Consider the following 12,080-nt stretch of genomic DNA (forward strand, 5'->3'; position numbering starts at 1 on the left):
TTATTGAAGAGCTATCTATTCCCCTTCAGTTCTGTTAATTTTGTATATGCGTTTTTAATGGATATGTCCCCTTGATGGATTGATACTTTTATCATCATATGTCTTGCTTTTCCTCTCATAACAATTTTTTCTTAAAGTCTTTTTTGTCTACTGAAAATATAGCTGTTGTATCCCATGGTTGCTGTTTGCACATAATGTCCTTCAGGCATATTGGACAAAGAGTTACAAACCAAAAATACAATTATTTTCTATGTATTTATATATGTAGTTGTCACATATATAAATATATAAATATGTGACTATTTGTTGTCTATAAATATATAATTATATAATTATGGTTTATGTTACATATATTTATGTTATATATATATATATATATATATATATATATATATATATGAATTCCTCTATCTGTATGAATTTAGTTACCTATATGAATTCATCTATCTATCTACCTATGATCTATCTTGGTAGCTATCTCTCTATCTTCATATGGGTTTGATTTACTGTATAGTTCTCTTTTATATCAACAGAAAGGACTCCTGGTAGCACATTTTTGTAGAGTAGGTGTGCAAGTGATCATGATTCACAGCTTCTGTTTTTCTGTGAATGTGTTAATTCCTCCTTCATGTTTGAAGCATGACTTTATTGGAATAGACTTCTTGGTTGGCAGTTTTCTTCTTTCATAAATTTAAGTATGTTTTCATACTGCATTCTGGCCTCTGTGGTTTCTGAGGAGAAATGTTAATATCTGTTGAAGATCTCTTGTATATGCCAAATTGATTCTCTCTTACTGCTTTCAAGATTCTCTCTTAGTCTTTGTCTTTTCACAGTTTTGTTGAATGACTCTCTATGTGAAGTTGTTTATGTTTATCCTGCATAAAATATGTTGAGCTTCTTGGATTTGTAGAGTTATTATTTCTTCAAATTTGGGAGTTTTGAGCCATTATTTTTTAAAATATTTTTCACCACTTTCCCTCCTCTTCTGGGAATCCCTTTATGCATATGTTAACTCAATTCTATACTACAGGTTTCTTAAGCTCTGTTCATTTTTCTCAGTTTCCAAGAAAATAGGTACACTGCTCAAAGTTATGCCCTCTGGGAGGTTTTATGTTCATTACTGTCCTTCAGAGATGTCCCAGAAAGAGGCTGTGGTGTTGCAGCTGTCCAGTTGCATATTAGACAAAACCATCTGTAGAACAGGCCCAAGTATTCTCTTCTGTCAACCGGTTATAGGGAACTCATTGTGAGGCCAGACATCCAGGCAAAGTGAGGAAAGGCAGTATAGCAGGAGTGGGTATAATGGGCATTTGGTCTATTTGTTCATGTAGAATGTGTGCCTTCAGGGCCTGTCCACTCTGATCAGGTGTACACACTTTTGTTTGATGATGGAGTGCTGCTGTACACACCTAATGGTATGGCATGAAGGTTCAGATACCATCCAGCTTATGATGGATGGCTCAGTTTGCAAAGTTTCTAGGTGGTTCACTGTCCAACATGCAGTCTCTACTAAGGCACATTTGTAGGCCAAGAGGAGTTTCTCAGCAGGAGAGTAATTATCTCTGGAGGATGGAGAATTTTTTGCCAACATCTTAAGGGCTGTGATATGATTTACTCATTGGGTCAACAGCAGCCTTACCTGCCATTAATCCTCAAACACCATGGATCTGTCTGATCATATGGCCCAAGTGGCTAAGTAGCCTGCACAGAGCCTTCTCTTGTTCTGTACCCCACTCAAAACTAGAACCCTTTGGTATCATTTTGTAAAATGGGCTAGGTAACATACCCAAAAGAGGAATATATTGCTTCCAAAATCCAAAGAGGCCCTCTAGGCAGTATGCCTCTTTTTTGGGTCATAGAAAGGGCCGTATTAAACAACTTATTCTTCACCTTAGATGGGATATTTTTAAATTCCTCACACCATTGGATCCCTATAAATTTCACTGAGTAGAAGGCTCCTGTATTATAATCAGATTTATTTCCTATCCTAACACACAAATGCCTTAGTGTAGTTTCTACTGCTTGTTCACTAGCTCCAATGAACATAAAGAAATCAATGTAGTGGATCAAGATAATACCTTGTGAAAAGGAAAGGTGATAAAGACTCCTGAAAACCAAATTATGATACAAGGCTGTAGAGTTGTTACACCCTAGGTAAGACATTGAAGTGCTGGTGGGCTTGCTAGCTGAAAAACATTGCTTTTGGTGATCTTCACTGGCAGGCATGGAGAGAAAAGCATTTTCCAGATCACTAGCTAAATGCCAACTGCCAGGGATATGTTGATTTTCTCAAGTAACAAAATTACATCTGGTACAGCAGGTGCAATTGTAGTCACCATCTGCTTAGCTGATGGCAATTTATGTCATTCTTCAAGATCCATCTGTTTTCTGCACAGGCCTAATAGAAGAGTTAATGGGGATGTGGTGGGTATCACCATTCCTGCATCTCGCATGTTTTTGATTGAGGCACTAACCTCTGGATTGCAGTATTGCTTTTGGTTTACTATTTTCCTATGTAGAGGCAGTACTAATGGCTTCCACTTGGCCTCTCCCACCTTAATAACCCTCACTGCATAAGTTGGGGGGCCAATATGGTGATTCTGCCAGCTGCCGAGTGCATCTCTTCCAATGACATATTCAAGAACAGGTGAGATGATCATAGGATGGGTTCAGGGACCTATTGACCCAACTATGAGATGGATATGAGGTCAAACTGATTTCTATAAGTCTAATCTGGGGATTACAGTGATGTGTGGGTGTCATTTAGCAGTGTTAATTCAGAGCCAGTGCCCAGCATTCCTGGATAGGTATAAGTATTTCCTTTTCCCCAGTATACAATTATCCAAATAAAAGGCTGTAGGTCTCTTTGGATAAGGCTTGGAGAAAAGTTAGTGCTATAAATTTTTGACAGTGTACTGGGGTCTTTTCCTTAATGATCCAACCCATCCTTCATTCACTAGGGCCTGGGCTTACAAATGGGCACAAGTATGGGAATTGATTGAGAAATTGTGTCTCTGCTTATGATTCAAGTTAGACTTTTGTTCATATAACATAAAAATATTTTGCTTACAGAGATTAAGCAAGAATTTACAAGGCTTCCTCTCTATTTCTGTTCTTAAAACACCATGATCAACCAGCTAACACTGTAAGTCTGTTTGAGTCAGATTATTAGGGGCCTGTTAGGACTTGAGTATAGTTATGTGTCTAGAAGCAAAGAGGGTGGATTCTGAGGAAAATCAAAATTGTCATTCATAACTGCCTCAGGGGAGTACATTATTGTTCCCTCAATTAGTGCAGTGTTGTACACTTGGATGGAGATAAAGAGGTTGCTTCTCCCTGGAGTTAAGGCTCCTGGCAATGAAGGCTCATGTTCTCCTGTTCCATCTTCTCAGTTCCCTCATCCTTCCAGTGACCACAGTTGGAACCTGGATTTCATCCATGTTTTTTCTCTCTCTAATATTGATCCTATATGAATTATTTTGTTTGTGAAATCATAAATATATCTTAAACTCTCAATCTTTCCATGTTAGTTTGTGTTTCCTAATTGAAGACTGACATGGATTTTTATGGAAGCAATTACTATGAAGAAGATGTTGAGTGAAGCCAACTTATAAGGGGAAGAAAGAATGTGGTCTTACCTAGAGTCTGGCTTCAGCCTGTGGTCATGGGAGTTCTGGAGCATAATTTCTAGCACAGAACAGGTTCCACCTTGAGGTGAAGGGGACAGCCTGTTTTACCTTTATGCCAGTCAGTCATTGATCACAGGTAGTCACTGAGGTGGTGAACATAATCCCCTAGGTGAGGTGGCTTCAATTTCTCTGACGCAAATGCCAAAGAAGACTGTGGCTGTGAACTCTTACCAGGTACAGAGCAGTCAGGGCCATGGGTGCACTGCTGGTCCTTGAGGAGGATTGGAGCTGGGTACAGAGCATCCACAAACTGTGCATCCTCTTGGCACCACCAGAATTCTGGCCTCCATACTTTCACACCCAAACCCCTACATTAACCTAACTGCTCTCTTGCTGCCAATCTTGTCCCCTGCTGTCCATTTTCTACACTGCAGCTGGACTTATCATCTAAAACTCAAACAGCACCACTCTCTAGCAAAAGACTTTCAGTGTTTTCCCCAGGATTCTTAGCAGTGATCCTTAGCAGGATTATGAGGCCCTTCTTGATTTTCCCTGTCTTCTCTCCATCTTCATGTCTTGCTACTTAACCTTCAACAAGCTCAGTATCAAGCAATGTGCCCAGCACACAGTGGGGGCTTGATAAATAATTGTTGAATGAAAGGATGGATTGATTGTCAGAGCTATGTTGTATTGACGAGGCTTCCTGCATGCTCATTCTCACCTCCTGGCCATTGTTATATTCCATCTCCTAGGACACTTTCCTTCAATATCATGCTATTTACCCTGCCACCCAATTTCTTTTCATCCAGTGCATCCAGTTTTTTTTTTCTTTTCATTTAGGAATATTTTCCTGATCCCACAGGGCTGTGCTGTGTGTCTCTTGAAAGCACTCTGTGTTTCCACTGTCTTATCATTAATGCTTACCATCTGCACTGTCTTGTAATTTTCTGTTCTCTGCTGGGAGTCTTTCAGTGGATCCTAAGCTCTGTAACAAGAGACCCAGGTGTCTCTTCATTCATCTCTGGAGCTCCAGCAACTATCAACATGCCTGATAAATTTCTTGGGTTAAAATATATTGATTATTAAATGAAGGATAAAAGAAATGAAAGGACATTGCATTGTGTGTAGATGGATCCAAATTTTTAAAAATAATAGTTTATAAAAATGAAATGTTATAAATAAGTAAATTGATTTAACAAAGAAACTTGTATATTTTTAAGAACTTAATGCTAATTATCAGTACAAATGCACTTCATTTTCTGTAAAACAGAGAAGTATAACTGAAATAACTCATATTCATCTCAATGAAATCTTTCTAAGGGCAGGAAAGATGTCAAGGTAGACTTTTGCTCACATGCTGGGACTCTGCTTTGAGTTTTTGTCATCCTCAATTTAAGAAGAATAAAACTTAATTGTGGCTTCCTAAAAGGTCCAAGTAAACTATCCTCACAGTCAGAATCAGAGAAAGCTAGGAATAATTCCTTAGCCTCCAGTTCTATATTTTTGCTCTATATCTTATTGAAATTTAACTTTATGTTTTTATTTATTCACTCAATATTTATTATGCACCAGACATTATGTTATCTTATAGGAATTATTGTTATACTGCAGCCATGTACTTGATGAAGTATGACAGTACATTTAATAAATAGAAATTCCCCAAGAATATATTTGTAAATGACATATCCGACAAGGGGTTAACATCCAAAATATGTAAAGAACTTACATGCCTCAACACTCAAAAAGCAAATAACCCAATTAAAAAAATGGGCAGAGGATATGAACAAACAAAGAAGAAACTCATATGCCAACAAGCATATGAAAAGATGCTCCACATTGCTAATTATCAGGGAAATGCAAATTAAAACCACAACGGATATCACCTCACACCAGTAAGGATGGCCAACATTGGAAAGACTAGGAACAACAAATGCTGGTGAGGATGCAGAGAAAGGGGAACCCTCCCACACTGCTGGTGGGAATGTAAACTAGCTCAACCATTGTGGAAAGCAATATGGAGATTCCTCAAAAAACTAAAACTAGAAATATCATTTGATCCAAGAATTCCACTCCTAGGAATTTACCCAAAGAAAAGAAGTTCCTAGATTCAAAAAGACATATGTACCCCTATGTCTATTGCAGCACTCTTTACAATAGCCAAGATATAGAAGCAACCTAAGTGTCTATCAGTAGGTGAATGGATTAAGAAGAGTTGGTGCATATACAGAATGGAATACTATTCAGCCATAAGAAAGAAACAAATCCTACCATTTGCAACAACATGGATGGAGCTATTATGCTTAGTAAAATAAGTCAGGCAGAGAAAGACAAATACCAAATGATTTCCCTCATTTGTGGAGTATAACAATGAAGCAAAACTGAAGGAGAAAAACAGCAGCAAGAAGGTCTCTTGCCTCTGTGAAGGGAGTCCCAAGAAGGGACTAGCAGTTACCAAAGGGGAGGGGTGGGGAGGGCAGGTGGGGAGGGAGGGAGAAGCAGATTGAGGGGTATTATAATTAGTACACATGGTGTTTGGGGGGCTCATGGAGAAGACAGTGTAGCACAGAGAAGACAAGTAATGACTCTGTGGCATCTTACTACACTGATGGACAATGACTGCAGTGGGGTATGGGGACGGGGCTCGATAATATGGGTGAATGCAGTAACCACATTGTTTTTCATGTGAAACCTTCATAAGAGTGTATATCAATGATATCTTAATAAAAAATTTTTTAAAAATAGAATTTCTGTTTGACATCAAAATGTTCTTTTATTTGAATTATTTTGGGTATTTTAGCAACCTAAACAGATGGTGAGATGAACAAGACAAAACGGTCTGATGCTTAGGAAGAAATTTGGAAACAAGGCATAATTGTCACTGTACTGTTCTACGGTATGCATGACACATTGCTTTTATAACCCTAAAATGGCTGTGTAAAGGCAGAGAAAGACAAATACCAAATGATTTCCCTCATTTGTGGAGTATAACAAAGAAGCAAAACTGAAGGAGCAAAGCAGCAGCAAGAAGGTCTCCTGCCTCTGTGAAGGGAGTTCCAAGAAGGATAATATGGGTAAATGCAGGCAACTTACTATCATCCACCATTATAAAAATGAGCTGAATTATTAATGCAAATTATTTTATTTTAAGTTATAGATAATTAACTAAATATACAATCTGTCCAGCACTGTCCCTGGTCAATATATGGTAACTAGTATTATTATCTTACATTTTTACCATCATTTCCCTGCATATATCATGGCACTTAAGAGTATGGTCTGAGAAATCAGGTTTTGATTCAGGTATTTGATATGTATGAGCAACCAACTACTCCTTTCTGTCAACAGCCTCAAATGTAACACAGGTAGAATGCAATGCCTACATGTTTGGATTGTTAAAGATACTATGCTCCAAAAAGACATATGCATCCCTATGTTTATTGCAGCACTTTTTACAATAGCTAAGAAATGGAAGCAACCTAAGTGTCCATCAGTAGATGAATGGATAAAGATGTGGTACATATACACAATGGAATATTATTCAGCCATAAGAAAGAAACAAATTCTACCATTTGCAACAACATGGATGGAGCTGGAGGACATTATGCTCAGTGAAATAAGCCAGGTGGAGAAAGACAAATGCCAAATGATTTCCCTCATTTGTGGAGTATAACAATGAAGCAAAACTGAAGGAACAAAATGGCAACAGACTCAGGGACTCCAAGAATGAATGAACTAGTGGTTACCAAAGGGGAGTGTTGTGGGAGGGAAGGTAGGGAGGGAGGGAGAAGGGGACTGAGGGGTATTATGTTTAGGACACATGGTGTGGGGGATCACGGAAAGAACAGTGTGTAACAGAGAAGAGACATAGTGGATTTCTGGCAACTTGTTGCACTGATGGACAGTGACTTCATTGGGTATGGGTGGGGACTTGATAATATGGATAAATGTAGTAACCACATTGTTTTTGCATGTGAAACCTTCATAAGAGTGTATATTAATCATACCTTAATAAAAAAATTAAATAAATAAATAAATAAATGCAAAGCCAAAAAAAGAGATGCTATGCTCACTACTGATATATTTTATCATTTCTTTGACTTTTTTTATTAGAGGGAAAACCTATGAATCCATATGTAGATGAAGCTACTAGAACTAAACACCAGTTTGGTAGTATTTTTAAATATGTTGAGAATGGTCCTGGCTTAGGATTTTTTGTCTTGTGCCATTTCTGCTCCCCTAGATTTAGAAACAAATAATCATGGTAGTTAATTATTTCTTTATCCCATTACTATACCTTACTGAGATCAGCCACAATTCCTTTTGAGCCTTGTCTCAGCTGAATAATATTAGTCTTTAGGCACTTTGATTTGTTGTGTGAAATAACTTCCTCACTACATAATTTCTTAATGGCTTTTTTCATCTGGGAATTTCTTAAGGTATAGATTAAAGGATTTAACATGGAGGTTATCATAGTGTAGAATACAGTAACTGCTTTATCAATTGATAATGTAGCTGCAAGTCTTATGTACACAAATATGCAGGGAACAAAGAATAATACCATGACTGAGATGTGGGAGACACAGGTGGAGAGGGCTTTGTGCCTGGCCTCCAAGGTGTAGGCCCTTAAGGAACTCAGAATGACCACACAGGAGACCAACAAGAGGAGAAAGTTTAACAGACAGATGAAGCCACTGTTGGCAGCAATGAAGAGCCCTAGAGTGTGGTTATCAATGCAGGCAAGATTGAGCAAAGGATTCAGGTCACACATGAAGTGATCTATGACATTAGGGCCACAGAAGGGTAATCCGGAGATGAAGAGGATATGTATGGTTGCATGAACAAAGCCACCCACCCACACCACTCACACTAGCAGGCCGCACACCCACCAGTTCATGATGATTGTATAGTGCAAGGGCTTGCAGATGGCCACATAGTGGTCATAGGCCATCACGGTCAGCATGATGACCTCTGCACCTCCAAAGAAATATTCCCCAAAGATTTTCTTCATACATCCACTGTACAGAATTGTCTTCCTTTCATAGAGTGAATCTACAATCAGTTTGAGTGTAGTGAGAGAGGAGTAGCAGGCATCAATGAAGGAGAGAAAGGCCAGGAAGAAGTACATGGGAGATGCCAGTGATGGACTTGCCTTGATGGTGACCACTATGAGCACATTCCCTACCATAGAGACGACAAAAAACATAACAAATATTATTTTCTGAATCTTTTGATCCTTTTGAGATCCAGTAAGAACAAACTCTATCACATTGTTCCAGTTCTCCATGTGTTTCAAGTGATGTTAATTGCATACTTGAAAACTAAACAATTTTTGTTACTACAACTGTGAATTCATTGAACTTACTTTCTAGTATATAATAAAGTTTTGGATGTTGTTCATTTGTCATTACTTTTGTGTTGTATTTGTGTGTGCAGAAACCAAAAAAATGAGTTCTTAGAAGTTACTCAAACTTCTGAGAGTAGGTGAAGTCTTTGTTAGCATAGACATGAGGAAGTTCTGAAAACAGAGGCATGAGCCCTTCATCATCTGAGATGACTCAGAGTTTATGCTCATGTAGTGGATTGTGCAGAGTGGTAGCTAAGTGGAAAAGAGGAGTAGGAAATATATATAAAAGCCACGGATGTAAAGCTTCCGAATTTTCCCTTCAGTCTCACTGAAAGAGGGAAGCATGGAAGGAAACACAGTGTGAGTGGAAGGAGAACAAAGATGTGAGGAGGAGGGGGTTTCAGATGCAACTCTAAAGATGATCTTGGTGTGTCTTGGTTGAAGTGGGCTGAGGCTCAGTAAGGGGTGGAAGGCAGACATAGGAACCTCAGTAACGGATTATTTAGAAGAGTTGAATAAGGAATAATGGCACTGGTGCTGGGAATGCAAAGGATAGATACACGAGCTGCTTAAAAGGAGGCTTAATGTATGTTGTATAAATCCAATGACTTTATAATAGCTAATTACATATACTTTCTAATGATTGATTGTACGTGAATGTATAGTGGCAAATGTTTTTTACACATGATCCCTTTTTTATGACAATAACCCATAGAGCTTGTATTCATCATCCATTTTGCAGAGAAGCAAATCATCTTAGAGATTAATTATATACACCTCATAGAATTATGTGAGAATTGATTTGAAGGGAACACATTCACCACTTTGTTAAGGATGAATGCAAAAACACTTCATTTATTTATCTTTATTTTTATTTTTGGGGATTTATTTATTTATTTATTTTGCTATCATTAATGTTCAGTTAAATGAACAACATTATGGTTACTAGATTCCTCCTCTTATCAAGTCCTCACCACATATCCCATTATAGTTAGTGTCCATCAACGTAGTAAGATGCTATAGAATCACTACTTGTCTTCCATCTGTTATATTGCCTTCCCCATGCCCACCCCCTACATTATATGTACTAATCATGATGCCCGTTTTCCCCCCTTATCCCTCCCTTCCCACCCATCCTCCGCAGTCCCTTTCCCTTTGGTAACTGTTAGTCCATTATTGGGTTCTGTGAGTCTGCTGCTGTTTTGTTCCTTCAGTTTTTTCTTTGTTCTTCTACTCCACAGATGAGTGAAATCATTTGATACTTGTCTTTCTCCACCTAGCTTATTTCACTGAGCATAATACCCTCTAGTTCCATCCATGTTGTTGAAAATGATAGGATTTGTTTTCTTCTTATGGCCGAATAGTGTTCCATTGGGTATATGTCCCACATATTCTTTATCCATTCATCTACTGATGGACACTTAGGTTGTTTCCATTTCTTGGCTATTGTAAATAGTGCTGCAATAAACATAGGGGTGCATATGTCTTTCACAAACTGGGCTGCTGCATTCTTAGGGTAAATTCCTAGAAGTGGAATTCCTGGGTCAAATGGTATTGCTATTTTTACTTTTTGAGGAACCTCCATACTGCTTTCCACAATGGTTGAACTAGTTTACATTCCCACCAGCAGTGTAGGAGGGTTCCCCTTTCTCCAGATCCTCACCAAAAATTGTTATTTGTCTTTTGGATGTTGGCCATCCAAACTGGTGTAAGATGCTATCTCATTGTGGTTTTAATTTGCATTTCTCTAATGACTAGGGATTTGGAGCACCTTTCAGGTCCCTTTGACCATTTGAATTTCTTCTTTTGAGAAGTGTCTCTTCAGCTCCTCTGCCCCTTTTTTAAATTGGATTATTTGCTTTTTGTTTGTTTAGGTGAATGAGCTCTTTATATAATTTGGATGTCAAACTCTTATCAGATGTGTCATTTATAAATATATTCTCCCATAATGTAGGATGTCTTTTTGTTCTATTGATGGTGTCCTTTGCTGTACAGAAGCTTTTAGTTTGATATAGTCCCACTTGTTCATTTTGCTTTCGTTTCCCTTGCCCTGGGAGATAGGTTCGTGGAGAAGATGCTCATGTTTATATCCAAGAGATTTTTGCCTATGTTTTTTTTCTAAGTGTTTTACGGTTTCATGACTTACATTCAGGTCTTTGATTCATTATGAGTTTACTTTTGTGTATGGGGTTAGACAATCATCCAGTTTCATTCTCTTGTGTATAGCTGTCCAGTTTTGTAAACATCAGCTGTGGAAGAGGCTGTTGTTTCCCCATTGTATATCCATGGCTCCTTTATCATATACTAATTGAGCATATAGGCTTGGGTTTATATCTGAGCTCTCTAGTCTGTTCCATTGTTCTGTGGGTCTGTTCTTGTGCCAGTACCAAATTTTCTTGATTATTGTGGCTTTGTAGTAGAGCTTGAAGTCAGGGAGCATAATTCCCCCCACTTTATTCTTCCTTCTCAGGATTGCTTTGACAATTCGAAGTCTTTCGTGGTTCCATATGAATTTCAGAACTATTTGCTCATTGAAGAATGCTGTTGGTATTTTGATAGGCACTGCATTGAATCTGTAGATTGCTTTATGCAGGATGGCCATTTTGACAATATTAATTCTTCCTATCCTTGAGCACAGAATGTGTTTCCATTTATTGGTATCTTCTTTAATTTATCTCTTGAGTGCCCTCTCAGGGTATAGGTCTTTCACCTCCTTGGTTTGGTTTATTCCTAGGTATTTTATTTCTGTGATGCAATTGTAAATAGAATTGTTTTCTTGATTTGTCTTTCTGCTAGTTCATCGTTAGTGCATAGAAATGCAACAGATTTCTGTGTATTAATTTTGTATCCCACACCATTGCTGAATTTAGATATTATATCTAGTAGTTTTGGAGTGGATTTTTTTAGGGCTTTCTAAATACAATATCATGTCATCTGTAAACAGAGACAGTTTGACTTCTTCCTTACCAATCTGGATGCCTTTTATTTCTTTGTATTGGCTGACTGTTGTGGCTAAGACCTCCAGAACTATGTTGAAAAAAAGTTGGGAGAGTGCGCATCGTGGTGTTGTTCCCAATCTTAAAGGAAAAGCTTTCAGCTTCTCACTG

General features: G+C 38.0%; 1 pseudogene; it reads right to left on the reverse strand.

The window, feature by feature from the left end:
* Positions 1–7,917: 7,917 nt before the first annotated feature.
* LOC108406568 (olfactory receptor 4C13-like) lies at positions 7,918–8,916 on the reverse strand (annotated as a pseudogene).
* Between the last annotated feature and the right edge of the window lie 3,164 nt (positions 8,917–12,080).

The sequence above is a fragment of the Manis javanica genome, chromosome 11 (assembly GCF_040802235.1).
Source record: "Manis javanica isolate MJ-LG chromosome 11, MJ_LKY, whole genome shotgun sequence".
Taxonomy (NCBI): Eukaryota; Metazoa; Chordata; class Mammalia; order Pholidota; family Manidae; genus Manis; species Manis javanica.